The sequence below is a fragment of the Suricata suricatta genome, chromosome 9 (genome assembly GCF_006229205.1).
Source record: "Suricata suricatta isolate VVHF042 chromosome 9, meerkat_22Aug2017_6uvM2_HiC, whole genome shotgun sequence".
Classification (NCBI taxonomy): domain Eukaryota; kingdom Metazoa; phylum Chordata; class Mammalia; order Carnivora; family Herpestidae; genus Suricata; species Suricata suricatta.
The window spans coordinates 33,582,782-33,605,291 of NC_043708.1; the positions used below are offsets into that span (position 1 = coordinate 33,582,782).

At 41.3% G+C, this 22,510-nt stretch overlaps 1 long non-coding RNA gene across 2 annotated transcripts in view; it reads left to right on the forward strand.

The window, feature by feature from the left end:
* The first annotated feature begins 12,448 nt into the window (after positions 1-12,448).
* The window catches only part of LOC115302749, a 64,779-nt gene continuing 54,717 nt past the window's right edge, over positions 12,449-22,510 (forward strand). The window contains exons 1-2 of one of the 2 annotated variants that reach the window (XR_003913617.1): positions 12,449-12,484; positions 22,135-22,343. This is a non-coding gene — a long non-coding RNA (uncharacterized LOC115302749). Of the gene's footprint in view, positions 12,485-18,164; positions 18,233-22,134; positions 22,344-22,510 lie in introns of those variants that run through there. The other variant, XR_003913618.1, reaches the window with a different exon arrangement.

The window sequence follows — 22,510 nt, forward strand, 5'->3', positions numbered from 1 at the left end:
TGCTCTTCACACGAGAGCTCCTGCCCTCAGGAGGGGTTAATGCCTTGCTGGGCTTCAAGCTGTAACTCTCCTGGACTCAGAGGTCTGGCTGAGGCTTTTCAGAGACTAAAGAAAATCCTTATTTGCTCCAGGCTGCAGACTCTGAGCAGCCTCGCTTAGTCTGGAGCCTGTCCTGAAGCTGAAGAACATCACTAACCATGCCTCCAACTGACAGATAAATCTTGCTGTCATCATGCTTGTCACTGACCACATCTCATATTCCCTGGGCTGTCCCCTGAAGACGGATTGCCTCTCCAGGTGACTGTTTAGGCCTGCATCGCTGCTGCATACATCACCCAGGCAAATCAGAGCAAGTGAATTCATTGCACATGTTGGAGAGTGATTTCACCAGATAAAATACATAATGTGTCACAGTTGATCTAGCACTCACTCACCAAAGCGACCTCTTGAGAGTGGTCTGCTTGCTTATTAGAAAAAGGGAGGGCTTAGTGGAGGAAAAGGGAACCACTATGAAGTTACTGTTAAGTCTACTAAGGAGAGATCCTAAAACAATGCTGCATTAAAAAAAAAAGCTTTCATCTTTTTATAGCAATAAATTTTGGACAGACTCAAAAATAGAGAAAATAGTAAAATGAAGTTTCATATGCCCTTGAATCGGTCTTAATATAATTACTAAGAATTGCACCATGAAAAACTTACAATGCCCAAAACCTCAGGGATCAAATCACACACACAAAAATGAAGGAATAATTACTAGGTTGGTATGTCTTACATAATCGATTGTACTTGATTCAAAGTTCATATTCACATTTGTATTTCCTCCCTCTCATTGAAATACTGTTAAAAGTAATTCCCTAGTCATCTGTTATTGACCTAGAAATTTTCATTTAAAAACAAGCCTATAAGTGTATATAAAAGTTTTGTTACAGTTGCTTTATTTATTTGTTCCTACAAACCTACTGTTGGGGGTTAGAAGCAGGATATCAGCTTATAGGCCTCATATGTGGCAGAGAAGAGAACTAACAAGAGTCTAACTCAAACTTCCTGTTGCTTTATCTCAACAAATAGATACCCATCCATTTGCTTAAAAATGTTTATTAGGTGCCTACCAATGTGCTGGACTCCACTAGGCACTGGCAATAAAAATGACAAAAAGAAACAGGCAGCATGGTGTTAGAAAGAGCGTTGGCTCTGCCACATACCAGGTGCTCAAGAAATGATCACGTCCACATTCATGACAATGACACTAGAGCTATTACACACTATCAGGATAAAGTCCTGCCCTTAAGAAGCTTTCAACCTCATTGAATGAGGCGGATAATCAAAATAATAGGTAGATCAAGGTTATAAACACTGGGATGGAATTATCTATGGGGTACAGTGGGGAAAATAAAGAGGGACTTAATTGCATCTAGAATGGGTGATAATTGAACTGATACAGTACAGACACAGTAGATGCCCTCCAGATGGGGGCTGAGGGTGCAGGTTGTGGGGACAGAATGGCAATCCAATGGCGTGGAGAGTCTGAGTAAATGCACAAAGGTGGAAAGGTATGGAGAGTTCATGGCACCCCACGTAGGCACCATGACTGAACTCAGGCGTAGGCAGGAGGCTACATCACAAATAACCTTTTAAGCCTTTGAACTGTACCCTGTAAAACAGTGGGGAGCCAGTAAAGAGTTTCAAACAAAGGAGTCTCAGGGTTATATCTGAGAGCTGTGGGTGATGTGACTATCCCTAGTACCTAGAATAGCAGAACCTAGTAATTGAAAAAAAAATTAGATAAATATTACATCTCTGTAAAGTTTGAGAGAGACCTGTCGTAAAAGCTGAAGACTACTAGTAATGAGAACTATAAGGATAATACATCGTCACTGTGTATGATCAGGTGTTTCCCATCCATCGTGCCTATAACCGGAGTTCAGTGCTTGCTCCCCTTCTGAATTTCTCATGTCCATGAAGCCTGTCATGACCTTCCACCCTAGACACCAAAGCTGGACCCTTAGAGTCAGCCTCGACTTCTCCTTCTCCAGAGTACTCCTAGCTCCTTTTCCTATCAAAGAACTACCAAAGCACTAAGTGTGACTGCCTTCATCACCTAAATGTCCCTCATATCTAGTCCTTCCTTCTTCCCTCCTGCTGCCTGTCCTAGCAAGGGCCTTTATCATCTCTCACCTGGACTGACACCTGCTAACGAGTTGGCCTGCCTCCCATCACCTGCACACCCAGACCCAATCCTGTGACTCCTTTGCTTGCAATCCTTTGCTGGCTCCCCACTGTTCACAGGATACAGTGAGAAGGCACAAAAAGTTGTGTGTTATGCGGCCCCCTGTCTACCGCCCAAGTCAGGCATGGTGCCTAAGTGTTGTGCGGTGAACTCTCCATACCTTTTCCCCTCTAGGTGGGTACTAACATAATCTTGTTCAAGCAGGGGCCCTGATGGTCCAGTTTTAAAACATGATCATGATCAAAAAACAGTCTGCCAACTGAAAAGAAATTTCCAAATAACTAAGTTTTTTTTTTTAAATTGTTAATCTTGGGGCACCTGGATAGTTCAGTTGGTTAAGTATCAACTCTTGGTTTTGGCTCGGGTCATGATCTCACAGTTTTTAAGTTTGAGCCCTGGCTTGGGCTCTGTGCTGGCAGCATGGAGCCTGCTTGGGATTCTCTCTTTCTCCCTCTTTCTCTGCCTCTCTCCTGCTCATGCACTCACTCATGTGTTCTCTCTCCATCTCAAAATCAATAAATAAACTTAAAAATTGCTATTTTTGGAAATTTTAAAAGGGCCTAATTCTGAAAAATGTTTCTCTTTTCATGACCCCTTTCTCTTCTATCCATTTCCCTCCCATACTGCAAACTTCCTCATTTTTCTTCAGAGATACCTCTGCTTCACCCTCCCCAAGCCCTGGCTCTCTCCCCTCTTCCTTCCATTCCTCCCTCTCCTGCCGGTTCAGTGCTGCAAAAGGCCAGAGGACCAGAGAGCCAGAGCACGGAGTAGCTGATCAGACAGACAAAGACAGATACCTCTTTAGTTAGCAGAAAGAGAGAACAGGCTGGAAATACACAATTACAATTTGGGTTTCATCACACAAAGATGAATAAGCCATCTGTGATGATGGATACCTCACTCCCCACTGATGTGGAAGTCATAATCATTTCATGTTTATTTTTGTTGTAGGCGACTTTCATCTGTGGATGGCAGTGCCAACATTATAACGAGCCAGGAAAGCTTGCTTACTGGAAGAGGGGTTGAGGGCAGCTTGTGTTAGGGGAACTGCCTCTGCCAGGAAGCTGGGGCTGTTTGTTCTCCTTGGGATCCACACTCCAGGCTGCTTCTGGTGGGCATCACCTGTGGCGCTTGAGGGAGATGTTTTAGAATTGGCTTTCGTGAGAGTAAAGAACAGTAAGGCAGCCAGGCCTGAGAGAGCAGAATGCTTTGGTTGGTGGGGGTGGGGGGTCTCTTTGCTTTGGTCACATGTCACTGTCTCCTGGCCTGCTGGCTGCATGCACAGCCCCTTCACCATTCCTCATTTCTGACTGAGCCTGTCTCCTTGCCTAACTACTTGCTCCAGAACTCAAAGGCCTTCCCGTGTTTTATATCATGTTAATTTGGGGTGCTATTTGCTTATCTGGACATTGACTTCTCTGCTGTTGCTATCTGCTTTCTGCTTCTGGCCTGACTGCTTAGGACTTGAGAGAATTTAGCAGCGGGAGGTGATGAGCCAATTAAGGACATACTGAGGGGAGGGATTAAATTGACCATGTTGTGCCAGAGAGGCAGTAACTTAGGAGAGACTATATAGAATGCTGTCTTTGACCTTGGTGGCACATTGGAGTTACCTAGAGAGTTAAGAGGAAAAAGAAAATGCTTGAGTCACAAACCACTTAAGTTGAAATCTTTGGGATTGGGACCTGTGGAGGTCAGCCTCCAGGATTGCCCCCGGTGAGCCTTTCCTGGGGTTTTCCTGGGATTTTGTGACTTTCTTCTAATGAACAGAGTAAGATGGAAGTGAAAGGATCTGACTTGTAGACCAGGTCCCGGAAGACACTGCAGCTTTGCTTCCTGGCTCTCTGAGATCACTTGCACTGGGGAGGGCCAAAATGCCATGTCATGAGATGTCCCATGGGAAGGGGTGAAGAACTTTGGCCAAGAGCCATGTGACTGATTTTGGAGGTATCCTCTCCTTCCTGGGCCAAGCCCCGAGTCTCTGCTGCCCCGGCTGACGCCTTGATGCCAGCATCACGCGAGATTCTAAACCAGAACCACCTGGCTAAGCTCCATCTGGATTCCGGACCTACAGAAACTGTGAGATACTGCATTTATGATTTTTAGTTTTTTAAGTGTTTATTTGTTCTTGAGAGAGAAAGCAAGAGAGAGACCACAGGCGTGTGTGAGCAGAGGGGCAGAGCGAGAGGGAGACACAGAATCCAAAGTAGGCTCTAAGCTCTGAGCTGTCAGTACAGAGCCCAATGCTGGGCTCGAACTCACCAACCTGGAGATCATGACCTGAACCAAAGTCGAGCACTAACTGACAAAGCCACCCAGGCACTCCATCACATTTATGATTTTTAAGCCTCTAAGCTTGGGGCTACACAGCAAAAGATAGTTAATATAGGGCTCAAGCATGTACAGTGTGTACAAGTTTTCTAGGTGACTCTAAAGTGTAGCCACTGGTATCATGGACTGAATGAGAGGACCTGGGAAGCACTGGCAGCCATGGGGTGTCAGTACACTGTCAGCCATGTTATGCCCAGTGTCACGGTGTCACGCTGACTTTACAGGTAGCATCCCTACTTGGCAGAGGAGGAACCTGAGATTTAGCAAAAAAAACTTGGCCACGTTAGAAAGACTTAAAACCCAAGTCTAGCCTTATTCAGAAGCCTCTACTATTTCTGTCTGGTCCCCCTAGAGACAGACTGGATGGGGGAGAGAGATCTGGATCCTGCAGAGCCAGGAGCTGAGCCAGGAGCCTCCCGTTGGTCTTTTGTCCCTGGATGTGCCTTCTGCTCTAGGGGCTGATAGGTGCTCACTGGAAGGCGTGCTGATCACTTGCGCACCAGGGCCGTTATGCGCATCAACACCTAGCACTGAGGAAACGTTCGCTGGGGAAGCCAGAGGCAAGAGCTACTTTGCAGAGAAGCAACCAGTCCGAGCTGCAGCCTTACCTGCCAGCATAGCCTGCGTAGGGCCTTTCCTTTCGACCCTTGGAGCTCTTTGGGCCACCCTAGAGCTGGAGTTCTTCTTTCTGGCCATTCTATGCCACCACTTAACCGGGGTTATTAAGCCTAGAGCCCTTTCCCATTGCTGCCCACAATGTACTAAAGTGATTCCCAGGGTGCCAGGTGTGCCTGGGCTCCAAGTCACTAAACACGCACTGCCTAACCCTGTCCACCTTCAACCCTGGGGAGAACATCTGCCTTGTATTAAAGCTGGTTCTGGAATGAAGTTTAGAGAACAACTAGCCTAGAAAAAGTGAGAAAGGACGTCTCCTCCACTTGGAACTTTACCGGAGAGTTTTTAAAATCATTATCATCCACGCTGCATGGTATTCATCAGGCTTCAGCCACAGAGACCATCCCTAAAAGAACACATTATCATAATTGAATAATCTTTAATTACTGATTCCAAAATGAAAAACAGCAAAACAAAATCCAAACCCAGCTCTCCATTTATGTTTAGTGAGGATTACATAAAGTTAATATCTTGTGGAAATAGCTCAGTAAGTTTAATTACTCCACAGTGGTGTCCTATAAATCTGGAAGTAAATAGCTAAGTCAATTAGCTGCTCCAGCCTGGTTCACAGTACCTTCCCCTTCTACGGGCAAGTATCGTTAGCGACCCTGAGCTAGTCTGTCCTAACGCTCAAGCACACTGACCCACTCCCAGGGCTTTGAAAGGTGGTGACAGTCACAGGGAAACGTTCATCATGTTCCTTTGATGACCCCCATCACTGTAAGTCAGAGAGGACAATGAAGCCACGTACAGCCAGGCAACCTGGGGCAGGGACTCAATGAGAAGCAGAAATCAATGAGGCTCAGACAATACACTTGTGAGGTCAAGGCGACATTTATTCCCTCTTGTGCTTTGTCTCTGCCCTGCAAGTCTGGGTACCATTTAAAAATGTGTGTCTGCAGTGAGGGTTATGATGACATTTGCGAAGTAAAAAAGTTTTTTAATAATGGAAACATGTGAAGAAGAAAATAAAAATGACCTGTAATTCCACTACCCATAGATAACTACTTTTAATGTTAGTCTTTTCTAAAGTGACACACACAGTTTTTAAATCTGCATAGTTTCTTTCTTGCTTTTTAATTTAGAATTGTGTCATGAATATTTCCTCCTGCAGTGAAAAGTCATTTAATGAATGGTCAGTATTCTCTTGTAAGGTGAAATCACAAGGCTGTTTTCAACTTTTTGCTATACAAATAAATACTACATCTTCATGCTTTATTTTATATAAATGTTGTCCTGTTCACTGATAATTTTTTTAAGATAAATTCCAAGAAGTTGATGGATGTTCCTGAGCCGGAGAACTATACATTTTTAAGTCCTTTTAGGCATACTGTTAAAATCACTATTTCTCTAGATACAGGACTGCCATGTTTGGTTGTGCAGTTGGAACACTGCACAAAGGTGCCCAGCTGAGAGGATGAATTAGGGCTGAAATCCAGTCTGCATTTCCCTTGACCAGCCCGGCATCCTGCAAGTGGGGTACCACATAGCAAAATGAATGCTTTTTTACCTTGCCCCAAAGCTCCACGGATTGTCACACCATTCACCTGTTACAGGGGCTCTGCCTGATCAAGGGGGACTTGTCTTTTCACCTTGTCTGCCTATGTGGTGTCTTTTTGTAAATCATACGTAGGTGCTGTACGTGCTATCTAGAGGCTGACTTAACAGTATGATTTTTTTAAAGTTGACAGATTGATAGGCAAAAATCAGTATCTCATTTAAATTTACATTGGATGTCTATATCAGTGGTTTGGATCGCCAAAAGCTTCCCTTCACACCACCTCCACTATTACCTTGCATCTTCTTATCAAAGCACCTTTAAATAATTGTTTTCTGATTACAAATTTCTCCAAATTGGGCTTCCAACCTTATCTCAGCCACTGTGATCCTAACACTAAGGAAGCATATGTTTCTCATATTCACTTGGGCAGAGATGAATTTGCTGTGAAGCTAATGTGGCTGAAGCTTTACGGTCCTTTCCAAGGCTCTGGACCTAACTTGGTACTAGGAGTTTTTTTTTATGATCACTCAAACCACAGAACCACCAGACGATGCAAAATATGGACTCACATCTGCATTGGGACTACTGGTCTCATATATTCCCAGTCTCAAATTTCATTTGAATGTCTGTTAGCACTAACTGGGATCTTTGGAAGCCATGGTCACAGAAAACTGCTATTTTAAAATATTTTCTTTAGACTAGTATGTCCTTTTAGTACTTATTCTGTACTTTCTCCAGCTATTCCTTAGGACTATAATCGCTTCTGTCCATACTGGGTTTAAATATTATGAATATATATATATATATATTTAAAACATTTTTAAATAACTTTCAGTTTGTCTGTCCTTTGACTGCCTTAGCCCTGCATTCCCAGCCACACACATTCTACATTTTTCTAGGATCACCAAACCATTTCTGGTTAACCGAGTCATCAGTACCCTCTGATTATATCCTTGCTGACTTCAAGCCTCTTGGCCACCACAGGTAAACCCCCAGGTCTACTTAAATATATGCACATTGCCGGACTAATGTTTTGTGCAGCATCTGTTCACAATTCAGAGGTGCTGCATGGTCTAGTTTTGTTTTTAGATGTTGAATCTAACGGTAGGTTAGTCAAACTGCATGATGTTATATCTTGTCTTTGCCTTTCCTTGTTTGGGCAAAATGCATAGGTAAATTCTAGTTCATTTTCACATTGTTTTAAAAGCAACAATAGTTAGAATTGCCCTTTTCAAAGAGGATAAATGAAGGTGAGATCTGTTTTGTTCATGCTATATCCCATGCCTAGACTAGTGCCTGGCTCTCAGTATATGCTCAGTATATGTTAGCGTTTCAACGAGTGAAAGAACAATGTATATACATCCAGAACTTGCTGCATTTGAACTGAAGTGCCCCAAAGAAATTGAAGTTTTGTTCAGGAGGCAAGCAGTGGATGGCTGAGGCAGCAGTTTATGATCTAATCAGGGGTTCTCAAGACTTCAAGTGGAGAAAATCAATAACAGAGACATGATTTGCTTAAAGGAATTTGGCTGTTTCCTCTAGACCCAGGAAACCACTGCTGAGAAGTTCATGGTGCCAGTTCACTTGGGCAAGCAGTCTTATGCTGAAACCTGGCCAGCTGGAGAAAGTGGGAAGGGGCGGGGGGAGGAGGATCACTCAGAATGGTGCTGTCAGAGGGCACAGGTGCCAGAGCACCTGCCTTCAAACAGGACTTCTGAGCCTTAGATCCCTAGAATCAGGTCTACTGACTCTGGATGGGGGTGAGTGTTATCTGGAAATCCCCCTAAAATTATAGGCAGGCTTTGGAGAATACGCATTGTTCTGGGGATTCAGTACTTTGGCAATTCTTAAATAGTTCTAAGACCCAGGAAGGGTGAAGAATCACTTGAGTTTCTGCTTAAAATCAGGAAGCCAGAGGGAGAAAGTAGAAGGTTCAAGGTGTAACCTACCATGAACATGCAAGAGGAAGCAGCAACATTCTGTGTGACACCTTCTGTTACCTCTACCCTTCAGGTATGGAGAAAAAAGCTATTTTTCAAACCAAATTGTGCCATTCTCACCAGATTGGCACCTTTGGGTGCTCACCAAACATTAGCAAATCTTGCTATTCACCTCAACTTGGTGATTGTCTTCTGCACAGATTTAGACCAGACAACGTTCATGCCCTAAATGTACTTAGCTGGCGGATAAGGAAAAATGTCTAGAGGAAGTGTCTGTGACCAGAGGAAAAGAATAGATATGTATTCATGTTTATCTCATGTCATAACAGGAGATACCTACATTCTTCTTTTCCTTATTTGTTTCATGTTAGGAGGTCTGGAAGGAAGCGCTTCATGCAAAGACATTGAAGGAAGGTTTTCAAGAGGGACAGTTGTTGACTTTGATGTGAAAGTTATGAACTCTCCCCTGGTCATCAGGCTGGATTTTGATGACAATGAAGCAGTTTCTTTAGGGCCCAGAGATATCATGCAGATTTAATTTTAAGCTCACAGACTCCCAAATTGCTCTTTTATATCCTGCAAGGGTGAAGGAGCAGAGGGAGGGAACAGATGTAAGAAGAAAGGCAAACTCTGCCGTGACTGAGTGATTTTTGCTCTCTGTATGGAAAATAGTCAAACCTCTTCTTTGTCCTGGGCTCTGCAGATGTAATTATCACTGGGGACCTCTCACACACAAGTCTTGCACTGTGGGGAATGCCCTCCGTTCCCTGGGCAAGCTGCATCCCAGTAGCCCCTGGCTCACTGGTGATCCGCCCCCCTCATGCTGGAGCTGGCCCATCCCACCTCATGAAGCTAACTTTGCATACCCATTCCTGACTGTGTATGCAGGGACTTCAGACTGGTAACTGGAAATGGCCATAGTGAGAGTATTTACCCTCAGGTGCTCCATGGCCACATGTGGCTAGTGGCTTCTTTATTGGACAGCACATTTCCGTCATTGCAAAAGTTGCATCAGACAGTTTCACTTGGATGGATAGTCCCGTGAGAAGTTTCAAATGGTAGGGATCTGATACAAAAATGAAGGAGAGCCCTAATGCTAAATAAACTCGTGTACATTAAATTAAGATCATGAAGTTTAGTTTGTACAGCTCCACAACATTTCAATATATTGTCATCAAGCCTCTAGAGAGGGACAAGAGACAAGATTGTACCATCCTATGGCCTTCGGTTTTGGCACCACAGAAAACAGTTTCTTGGGCAAATATCATACACATTTGAGAATGTTGATATGTGTGCTTTTAACTTTGTCACTTGCTTTTAAGTCATCACTGGCTTTTTGACACTGTCACTCATCAACTTTTGCTAATCTGCCTAGAGGTCAAAGATAGGAAGTGGGACTGGGAAGAGGAAGCTGAGGAGTCTCAGAAGGCAACTTCTCGGCCAAGGGCCATCGAAATTTGGAAGTCTCAGTAGAGTGCCATAAAGAGCACTAAGGAAAAATCTCTTTTCTATGAGGGTCCTGAACTTTTTGCTAATTATGGAAACTGCAGGACTATCAGACTTGTTTTGGGGATCTTGGCTTTCTACCACCCTGATTATTTTATTCATTAACCTAGTGAGTGGATTCTTAAACAGTAGGCTGTGGTTTTTCCCCAATCATGAGTTAGAGAAACTGATATTCATGTTTCAGTGTAATGTGTATGAATGAGTATATATTTTGATCTGATCACCAGTTTTGATATCTGAGTAATGGGCCTGGCCTGGGTAATACCCCAGAGCTGTCACCATCAGCATTACTGTGCAGCATTTGGAGCCCCCCATTGACAGAATCCTTGAGTGAAAAATGGCTTTGGTCTTAGAAGTGGTCTTCTGAGCACAACCCATCAAGTCCAGTGCTCGAGGGGCCTGTGTGTGTTGTGACATATCTTTATAACCTGCAGCAGAGACAGCAGTGAGGCAGTTTTGCTGATGTATGTAGGCTTAATGGTCTCTGTATTGTCATCCTGAGTTATGAAGCTTTTCCAAGGCAAATGGTGGTGCAATGCCTGATGGCAGGGGAGGAAGTCAAGGTGGGGAAATGTGAGGAGCTCCAGTGGTGAATCAGGGAGATCACCCCAGATATGGGATAGCTGGACTTGACCTGGAAAGGCATGTTTTCCCCTGGTACACACAGAAGTCTTTCAAGAAAGATCATTTAGCCACTGAAAGATCAAGAAGGGTATGACCCAATGATTACGTGGACGTTGATGGTGAATGGAAGGTGGTTGTATTTTTTTTTCTGGGATGCAAATGTGGAATGGTCAAGTTGCCTGGATTTCTAGACACCACTCACTGGAAGCACCCTCCTTTTTAAATGTTTATATTCTAGAAGCTCAATACTTTTTTTTTTTGGAACATATAAAGAGAACATGGTTGTTCTTAGAGAATATAAAAAATAAATCAGACTATATTTGAAAAACATTTTTTCTTCTTTAGTTTTAAAGAGAAAGTTTGTATCATTATCTGCCTGACGGGAGCTTTGGGAACACATCTCAGCCAGGTAGCTCCTGGTTCCTGCTTAGCCTGGAATCAGACCAGAATTGATGCCTGACTCTACAGATAACACATAAAACTCGGAGCCTGAGTTAGAAGACCTGATTCTGTTATAAAGTCCTTCTTATGGGTCTCTGATTCTCTTTTTTAAATTTTTTATGTTTATTTTTGAGAGAGGCACACAGAGTGTCAGCAGGGGAGGGGTAGAGAGAGAGGGAGGCACAGAATCTGAAGCAGGCTGCAGGCTCTGAGCTGTTAGCAAAGAGCCCGACATGGGACTCGAACTCATGAGTTGTGAGATCATGACTTGAACCAAGGTTGGATGCTTAACCAACTGAGCCACCCAGGTGTCCCGGGTCTTTGATTCTTGAACCTACTATCCAGATTCCTTTCTGGGGTCTTTCACCCACTCTTGCCTCATTTCCATTGGGAAATAACAAGATTTCTATTCCATATTTCTATTTTGCTACATTTTCATTCTTGCCACATGGACTCTATCCCTGGATTCTCAATATCTGGATGTTTGGGTCTGGATCATCAGCTGGAAACTCCAGTTGCTCCACTGATCATCTCCTTCCAGAACTATTAGAAAAAAAGGACACTGCATTTGCTATGGACACAAACTTAGCTTCTATCTCTGTAGGCTAGTATTTTGGAAACACCAAAGGGAAGCAAATGGCCTTACTTCAAAAGTTACTTCAGTCCATAGAAGAAATATTTCATGAAACTTATTGTGGGCATCAGCCTAGAAGAATATGAAGATGTGCAGGACTCAATTCTAACCTTAAATAGCTTAAATTAAAAAAAAATATTTGTTTTTGAGAGAGAGAGAGACAGAGTGCAAGTGAGGAAGGGGCAGAGAGAGAGGGAGACACAGAATCTGAAGTAGGCTCCAGGCTCTGTGCTGCCAGCACAGAGCCCAACATAGGGCTTGAACTCACGAACCATGAGATCATGACCTGAGCTGAAGTCAGATACTTAACCGACTGAGCCACCCAGGCACCCCTAAATAGCTTAAATTTTAATTAGATATATCAAACTGAAACACGTGAAAAAGTAAATGATAATAATAATTACTTAAATTAATTAATGTAAGTAGGTGATACAAGTACTAAATGCCTGCTATATGTCAGGTGATTTACATATATCTTTTGAAATTACCCTAAAAGTATACTATACTCTCTGAAATTATGCTACAAAGTATGATTAACTGAATTTAACTGATGAGAACCCTGAGTCAGAGGAGGTTAGGAACTTTCCACAACTCAGTTAACAAAGGTAAATCCTGTCTCCAAAGGTAGAGTTCTTTCTTCTGAAATATATTACCTTTATATTTTTTTGTTTTAATTAGGATAGAGATTATCATCATGCATAATACTGATGCTTAGTGAAAAGAGTTATAAGGAATTCTGAAAGAAGGAAAGTTGTGTGGCATGGTTAGTTCAAGAAGACTCTGGGTAGAGGTGGACTGAAATTATCTAAGATATGAAGAACAAGTAGGAGGAATTAAGAAGAGGAAAGAGAGACCAGCCTGCCTGCGCAGGGACTAGCTTGAGACCCAGCATCCTGGAGTGCATTTGAAGGGTTACTTGGAACTGTATGTAGCTTAGCCTCATCTCAGTTCCAAGCGAGAGGTTCCTCAAAGGCTGCAAAAGTCCAGAACAGGAAAGAATTATGATGTTATCCCAGTGCTTGGGTTACTACTCAATGCCAAGTTTTGCTCCTGGAAGCTCCATGACCATACTCTAGATGAACACAAAGGTTTTTGTCAATAGTGTTGATAGCCTACATTCTGTGGGTGCAAGTTCTGAGAGGCCTGAGAATTGCCCTAGAAGTTGAATTAGTCTACCTGTATGCTTCTGATCCAGAGCCAAAGAGCTTAACTACACAGAGCTCTTGGGCAGAAGAATTGCTGTCTTGCAGCCACAGGCCTGTGCTCTGGTGTCTCCCAGGTTGTATCTTAATAGTTTTGGAGTACTGCCTGTCATCCTATCCCATAATCCAATCTTGCCCACTTTCATCCTCACAACCACCTCGTAATAGTACCACAAGGGGTGCTACTCTCCTCATCTCAATTGCACAGAGAACAAAACTCACTCTTCCGGAAGTTAGGGACCCAACAGAAAAGAGAGAGGTCATCAGGATTCTCCTTTCTTTCTAGTTTGGACCAGAACCTGGTATACAAGTTCTCTAGGGTTTCTCCAGGTGCATTTCACACTGCAGTTCTTTCTGTCCCCTTTTCTCTGTAAATCTTTGCTTGTGAAGTTTCTTTTATGACATCCCTCTGCCTCTGATCTGTGAAACCACAGACACCCAGTCAGTGGGTGTTCGTCTGCCAGACTTATGGGTCCTCCTTTTTGGAAGTGGTCAGTAGTGTCTGAAGTATCATAGAGTGCACCTAGTCCCCTGTGCCTGTCAGAACCCCTGGGAATAAATCCCCTCTCTGCCCAGCAGTAATCACCTCACGCCTTGAAGCATGAAATTTGATTAGCGCTTTAATCTCTGCTGCATCACTTGGACTGATACTACAGGTCATAAAATTTACTTGTGTCCCACCCCATCCACCTCTCTGTCAGTGTGACCCTGATATAGGACTCAGTGACCTCTGGGAAACAAGAAGAGGGGTGGCTGCTTATTAGGTGAAGAGCGTCATTCTTTTTCATTTCTGTGAACTTGCATATGGTAATGCTGCCAGAAAAGGGAGCTCACTTCTTCGGGCAACCTAAAGGTTATCGGGATTGGTTTTTGTACAAGGTACTCTTTTGAGACTTTGTTACTATTTGAAATGCTTGGGATACTTTCGTGAGTAAAACAGACAAAGATACATGTTTTTGAGGAGCTTGTATTTTAGGATAGAGGGGAAATAGGTATTAAATAAGAAACAAAATAAATAACTAAATGATGCAGTGTGTTAGAAGAGTATTAGTTCTTTAAAAGAAAAGAGGGAAATATGTCAGAGTAAAGAAAGCCAAGAATACCAAAGAAGTGGGCTACAATGTTAAATATGGTGGTTAGTATGGTCTAACTGAGATGGCATTTGAGCAGAGATTAAAGAGTTTTAGATGTCTGGAGAAAGAGCATTCTAGGCAGAGAGCACAGGCCCTGGGATTAATGAACGAGGGCACAGTAGCATCAGAGGCTGTAAGAATATAGCGTTTGGGTGGGGCCTTGGAGCCATTGTGAGGACATTGACATATTACTCTGCATAAGATGGAAATCAAGACAAGATTATAAGGGGAGAGATGACATGATCTGACTTATTTGTTCATTGATCCTTTGTTTGTTTTAAAATTTTTATTATGGAAATTTTAAACAAAAGCAGACAGAATAGTATAATAAATCCTATGCAACCATCACCCAATTTTAAAATTATCATCCAACTTGTCAATCTTTTAATACCTTCATTCATTGGGAGAAGATATTTGCAAATGACATATTAGATGAAGGGTTAATATCCAAAATCTATAAAGAACTTGCCAAACTCAACACCTGAAAAACAATCCAGTGAAGAAATAGGCAGAAGACATGAATAGATATTTTTCCAAAGAAGACATCCATATGGCAAACAGACACATGAAAAGATGTTTAATGTCACTCATCATCAGGGAAATACAAATCAAAACGACACTAAGATCCTACCTCACACCAGACAGAGCGACTAAAATGAACAACTCAGGAAACAATAGATGCTGGTGAAGATGTGGAGAAGTGGGGACCTTCTTGCATTGTTGGTGGGAATGTAAATTGGTACAGCCACTCTGGAAAACAGTGTTGAGGTTCCTCAAAAAAGTAAAAATAGGATTATCCTACGACCAAGCAATAACAGTACTAGGAATTTATCCAAAGGATACAGGAGTGCTGATCCATAGGGACACATGTACACCAATGTTTATAGCAGTGCTATCAACAACAGGCAAGTTATGGAAAGAGCCCAAATGTCCATTGACTGATGAATGGATCAAGAAGACATGGTATATGTATAATGGAATACTACCTGACAATGAGAAAGATTGAAATCTTGCCACTTACAAGAATGTGAATGGAACTGGAAGGTATTATGCTAAGTGAAATAAGTCAATCAGAGAAAGATGGATATCATATATCTTCACTTATATGTGGAATTTGAGAAACTTAATGAAAACCATGGAGGAAGGGAAGGGGAAAAAAATAGTTCCAAACAGAGAGGGAAGCAAACCATAAAAGACTCTTAAACACAGAGAACAAACTGAGGGTTTCTGGGTAGGTGGCGGGGGAGAGGGGAAAATGGGTGATATGCATGAGGAGGGCACTTGTTGGGATGAGCACTGGGTGTTTTATGTAAGCGATGAATCATGGGAATCTACTTCTGAAGCCAAGAGCACACTGTATATTAGCTAGCTTGACAATAAATTACATTCAAAGATAAATACCCCTATTCACTTCCTCTCCTTTCTAAATCCAGATATAATATCATTTAACCAGTAAATATTTCAGTTACATAATATTTTTTGAGGTACAATCTACAGTAAAGTGCAGCTGCATTAGTATTTTCATGTATATATAGTTTTGTAATCACCATCCAGATCAAAATATAAAATATTTCTAGTACCCAGTTTCTTTTGTCAACTTCCAAATCCATAACCCCACCCTACCATTTAAGGTAGCTACTATTCTGACTTCTATTACCATAGATTTATTTTGCCTGTTCTTAAATTTCCTATAAAAGAATCTTATAATATGTAACCTCTGTGTATGGCTACTTTAGCTTACCATTTTGTTTGTGAGATTCATTGATGGATTGGGAGTAGTAGAAATTTGTTATTTTTAATTGATATATTTCATTATACGGATATACCACAATTTATCAATTCTCCTGTTCATATTTGGTTTGTTTTTAATTTTTGGCTACTGTCGACATTCTTGTGTATGTTTTTTAGTGGGCACATACACGTATAACTCTTGGGTACATACCTAAGAATGATTTTATATATAATTCAGTCATAAAAAGGAATGAAATCTTGCCAATTCACTTATTAATTCTAATAGTTTATAGATTCTTTTGTCATTTTAACATATTATTATATCATCCTTGAATTAAACAGTTTTACTTATTCCTTTCTAATCAATAAACTTTGTATGTCTTATTCTTGCCTTGACTAGGACCTCCAGTACCATGTGGAAAAGAAATAGTGATAGTGGACATCCTTATCTTATTCCTGACTTTAAGGGAGAAAGTTGCAGGGCTTTTTGTTTGTTTTGAAGAAACTCTTGGTTCTATAGATATTTTCTGGAAGTTCCTTTCTATTCCTAGTTTACTGAGACATCTCTTTTTTTAAAATCAAGAACTGTTTTGAATTTTATCAATGCTTTTTTTTTTAGCATCTATTGAAAAGATCCTGTGGTTTTTCTCATTATGTTAAACTGATAAATTACATTGATGGATTTTCAAATACTAAACAACTTTCTCACTTTTAAAAAGGAATACTCTATGAGGTTGAAAATAGACTGAGAGAGACCACAGATAGAAACAGGGAGAGATGTCATCCAGAAGAGAGAGAATGATAGAAAAGGAAGTTGTAAGGAGTGGTCAAATTCTAGATATATGTTGAAATATAGGAATTTCAGACAGTTTACATGAAGAGTATGAGGAAAACACTGGAGTCAATAATGAACTCAAAGTTTTTGGGTTGGGTAACTGGAAAAATAGAGTCGCCATCAACTGAGATTGGAAAGCATGCACATGAAACAGGTTTGGGGGTATAGGTTGGGGATTGGACTTTGGATATGTCAAGTGGAAATGTAGGGATTTCCAGGGGGCAGTTGGAAAACTGAGCCAAGACTAAAGAAGAAAGGTCTGTGATGAAGACATAAGCTTGGATCTAAAACAATGATTGGATCAGATCATCAAAGGAAAGAGTGTCATAGAGAAAATACTGATACTAATATGGGGAGAAAAGAGAGAAGAGCAAAGGAAGTTATAAATAGAGCCACTGAGGCAGGAGGAGTAAGAAAGAGAGGGTCCGCCCCCCCAGGAAGCCAGTAAACAGTGAACAGTGAGTCCAGAAGGAAGGCATAACAAGTCATGCCAAGTGCTGCTGGTAGATAAGTTAGATAAGAACTAAAAATCATTAGACTTAGAATGTGTAGGTAACCAGCAGCCTTGATAACAGCAATTTAAGGAGCAAAAACCTGATTATTCAAGAGAGAATGGGAGGAAAGTGCATACATAACACTTACGAGCAGTTTGATGTAAAGGAGAGCAAAGAAACGGGGCCAGAGCTAGTGGAGGAAAGTAGAATTAAAAGAATGTTTTTCGTTTTGTTTTAAATGTAAGAGAAATAATAGCATGCTTATACGCCCATGGTGTTGATCCCATGGGGGAAGAAAAAAATTGATGATGTAAGAGAGGGGAGAGAATTACTGTAGCAAAATCTTTGGTTAAATAAAGAGTTTGGGATCTAGTCACCAGAAGTCACATGTAGAAGGATTGGCTTTCGATAGAGAAAAGAAAGCAACAAAGATAGAAGTGAATACCTTACAGATGGAAAATCTTTGCGGTGGGCAAGAGTGGTAAGCATGATTGTCCCAGGTGTCTCGGGCTTTGTCAGCTTTGTCACAATAAGATCCAAATCTTCATGGCTCTGAGTCCCTCTACTAGCTGCTGGAATCTCAATATTTTCCAAATTTATTTTCCCCAAATAGGTCTAGAAACCCAGAGGTGCTTCTTAGGTCTGTACACATATGAGTCCCATTTATTAATAACTCTCAGAGCTGGGTGAACTTAAATATTACACGGTCAAACTTCGATAGTTCTCCAGGACTCAAGGCCAATGCTCTTTTATCCTTTCTCTGAAGAAATATTTTTTCTTGGTTATGCAAATTCCTCAGTAGGTTTGCTTCTACAGCCTTTTCTCCCAAGGCAGGCACGTGACCCCGGACAGCTTCTCATGGTCGTTGTTGTACATCACCAGGAGCCACTAACCCCTTCTGGCCTCAGGCCCCAGCATTGAGTTTAGCTCATCAGTGCACAATCCTTCCTCAGTTATGGTGAGTTTGCTCTCAACCCTCCTATTACTGCCTCCCTCAAGCTGGGTTTTACTAGTTCCCTACTCACCACCAAATGGCAAAGAAGTGGCAAGGGGCAGAGAAAGACCGATGTTTCCCAGAACCCACCTGTGTGGGCACTAGAAACTCACTAACTGCTAACTTCAGTGTTGTGGCAACAGAGTATAGAGAGGAAGGACACACTCATACACACACACATACACACACTACATTGTAACTGGACATTTTTTAAAATGCTTTATTAATTAATTTATTTATTTACTAAGTAATTTTACGTATACCATTGTGTAAATTTAAGGTGTACAATGTGTTACTTTGATACATGTTTTAATATGATTCTTGTTATAGCAATATTTATCGCACTACATAATTATAATACCATATTGTTGGCTGTATTCATTATACTGTTCATTTGCTCTCTGTGGCTAATTTGTTATGCATTGTCAATTTGTAACCTTGGACAACATCAATTTTATTCCCTCCCACCCTAGGAAACCATCATTTTATCTCTGTTTTTTTCCAAATTTGACTTTTTTAGATTCCACACAAAAACTGGTATCATATAGGACTTGTCTTTCTCTTTCTGACTTAGCTGACATTATTTCATAATGTGCTCAAGGTCTATCCATGTTGTCACAAGTGGCAAGATACCTTCTTTTTCATGGCTGACTGACATTCCATTGTATATATTTACCATATCTTTTTAATCCCTTCACCCATTGATGGCATTTAGGTTGTTTTCATATGTTGACTATTGTGAATAATGCTGCAGTAAATATGAGGGTGCTTATATCTTTTAAAAATCCTGTTTTCATTTCCTAGGGTATATACCACGAAACAGAATCTAGATCATATGATAGATTTTTGGTGGAATGTAAATTGATCCAATCACAATGGAAAACAATCTGAAGGTGACTTTGGACATTGTGTATCCCCTTATTATCACTGTACCAGGTGTCATTATTATCTACGTCCACCAGCTGTGTTGTTTATAACTGGACCTCAGAATTTGAGACTTCACCACAGCAAATTTTACTCTTTATGTAAATCATGGAATACACATGGATATTTAGGAAGCGGTAGAATAACCTAACTCACACAGTTCCAACTCAGGCAATACACATGGGTTAAGAACAAGAAATGTTTGCTTAAGTGTATAATGGTATCAGGCTTATCAAAATGATAAGGAGATCTAAATCACTTTTTTAAGTCTTGCTCTTTCTGGAACACTGGTTTTATGGACACTGACAATGTTTGCCTTTATGGCTTTTTTTTCTAAGGGTCATGGCTAATGAGCCTACATTTGGATAGTCATAGTTTTCCTTTATTCGTGTCAATTAAATCAAAGGTGAGATGGCAATGTTTTGCTGGCCAAGGTGTCAGAATTTTGGGTATGATTTAACTTCATAAATTCTAGAACTTTTATATTAATTAATAACCCAAAGGGAAGTGTTTTTTTGGACAGAAATTGATGAAGCTTGTAAAAATCACCAGGAGAGAAGACTCAGTGTTCCTTAATACCCCTTCTATATCTCCTGGATGATTCATGAATCTGTCACTGGAATCCAGTTTATGTGCTCTAAATGGAGTTATCAATCTGTCTTTCTTTGATGCCCAAGCATATTCATGTATTGTAATGGAAATTACAGTGTTGCACAATCATAACGCTGTTGTTACTTGTCAAGGGTGACACATGAGCATATTCCTATGGATCTGGCCTTGTGGGCAACATGTCTTCCACTCCATGCCTCTGTTTTGGCTCTACTGGTTTGTTCTCACCTGACTGATTCCTGGAGAGCTGGCTTCAGAGAGATGCTGTGTTCCTCATGTCCTGTGTACAGACAGCTGAGCTGGGCTCTAAGAAGCCACAGACAGGAACATCCATTGTTACTGCTTCTTTTGGTTAGGAAACCTCTCCTTTATACTCTGTATCCAGATTCTGCTGGCTCAGCCTAGAAGATGTTTCTTCAACAGAGGAATTGCAGGTCACTGTAAAATCCATTTAACCAGCATTTTCCAAATGAGGAATTGACTATAGAACAGAATGTCTTCCTCTGACATCCACATCCATAGGATAGAGGGTCTGAGAAATGCATGCACCTTGTCCTACTATCTATAGTGTCATTTCCAAATATACCTCCATTTGCATGGTGTGGTAACAAAAGCTTCAAATTAAGACCAATGTGGTTGGTTCAAGTTCCAGTTTTACCACTTATCCTGTGACACTGGGAAAATGACTTTCTTCTTTATGATATACAATGTCCTCATCAGTAAAAAAGAGGGCAATATTACTTTCCTCACAGTCCTGAATGGAACTGAGAAGAATCTGGCACATGCTACAGACTCAGTAAATATTCATTTCCTGTCCTCTGAGAGATTTTTAAGGTATAAGTTAGAGTCCCCGTGAAATTCCAATGCCAGATAACCATACAGGGCAGTATAATTAGATAGGACCTTGCAACTCAATTTTTATCTCTTTTGGTATGAACATGAAAGGCTGATGATAGAACAAAGAACATACTTGCCAATCAAAGCATGTTGAGGGAAAGGCTGCCCGGAACCCATCTTTGGTTTTCTAGAACGCACAGCTTGGTGCCTACACTGAGGAGGTCCTAGGTGACTATTTATGAACTAACTTCAGAATAATCTGTGTTTGAGATCTTAGACTGTAATGTGGCAATGTTTTGATATGAATTTACTTGTCCACATAGAGGCACAATCAAAGAGGAGTAATAGTCCTCTGGGTGTTTAAAATGTTTTTTTTTTTTTTTAACATGAGAATGGTGGCTTATGGTTAAAGTGGCCTCACAAAGAGAATCTGGTTAATCTCTATCCCTGCCCAACCCTGAGAAGCTGTCCACAATAACTTGATTCTATCAAGAAAGAAAGGTAGCCTGGGTGAGATGAAATGGTAAGACCAATGTCTCCTGTGAAAGGCGGTGAAATGGGACCTTACTGTCATAGCAAACTCCCACTGGGTATTGTTCCTAAAATCCTACTATCCAGTAGTTCTCAACTGGGTTGGGAACCCCAGTTACAATGTCACCTGGGTGTCATTTGCAATTACGCAGAGATATTTATAGTTGTCACACTGCAAGGTGAAGTGCTCTTAGCTTCTGGTGAATAGGAGTCAGGGATGCCTGTAAACATTCTGCAATGCACAGAATTGAGAAACTGCAATAGACCCCAAAATAGCTTTGCCAAAGATGAGTGAGAAATGTCTCCCAAGTTTTCTGAGTTCCCTTGAAAGCGTTGTATTCTAAGCATGTGCTAAGCTATTGAAAAAAACATAAGGTTCCTGTTGGCAGAAATGTCGTTTGCTTCTATAACCTTGGGAAACTTCTTGCTTTTATGTTTTATCTTCTTTTTTGTTCATGAACTCTTGTTCTTGTTCCCCCTCCTGTGGGGACAAAAATGAACTCCTGTGGGCTCTTCTTCTTCCTTTTTTTTTTTTTTGTATCTCCCCACAACACTGGATACACAATTCCCTAAGGACTCAGTACTTATTATTAATTATAATCATAAAAATGAGAATTTATTGAGCACTTATTATATGTCAGGCAAAGAATTAGTAAGCAGTGGAATTGGGATTCATAGCTGGGCTCTGGAGACTGGGTGTGTAACCATTTAGTCATATGCTTTCACATGCTTGGACAACTTTTAAGACTAGTCAGCTTGAAAGCCCTGTAGAGAAGAAAAAGGATCAAGCCCCAGTGACCTCATTTCTAGTGTGCTCTAGAGTTTTCTTCAGGGCAGGAATGAAACAGCGGGGTGAAAGTGTATGGAGCTCCTATGGAAAGAACCTGAAGTAGAATCAGCAAAGCTGAGAACTGTACAAATGAACTCTTCCCTGGATGTCCTCTTTTCTCCTCCATCTTCTCTAGGGTAAACAACAACAACAACGTGCAGAGGAGAAAGCAACAAAACCCCAGGCCAAATACCCAGGCTGTGAGTCTTTCAGCTCGGTCCACTCTTGTCCCTGGAAGATGGGTCTGCTGCTGCCTGTGGTCTGTGTGGTCACTCTTCCGTTCCCTTGAGCTGCGGTGGCTATGACATATTTCAGCAGAGCTCTCCCCAGCTGATTCTTGTGCAGGTAGTGCTTGATTAATGATTTTTGCCTCTTGCTATTCATTAAAGAGTGCTTGCACCGAATGTACTGTCAGGTTTTGCAGGATACACTCATGCTGACGAAAGAACAGATCAGAGACTTGGGAGGCACTAATTAGAAATGCCTTAAGAGGTATTGTGGACACATTTCAC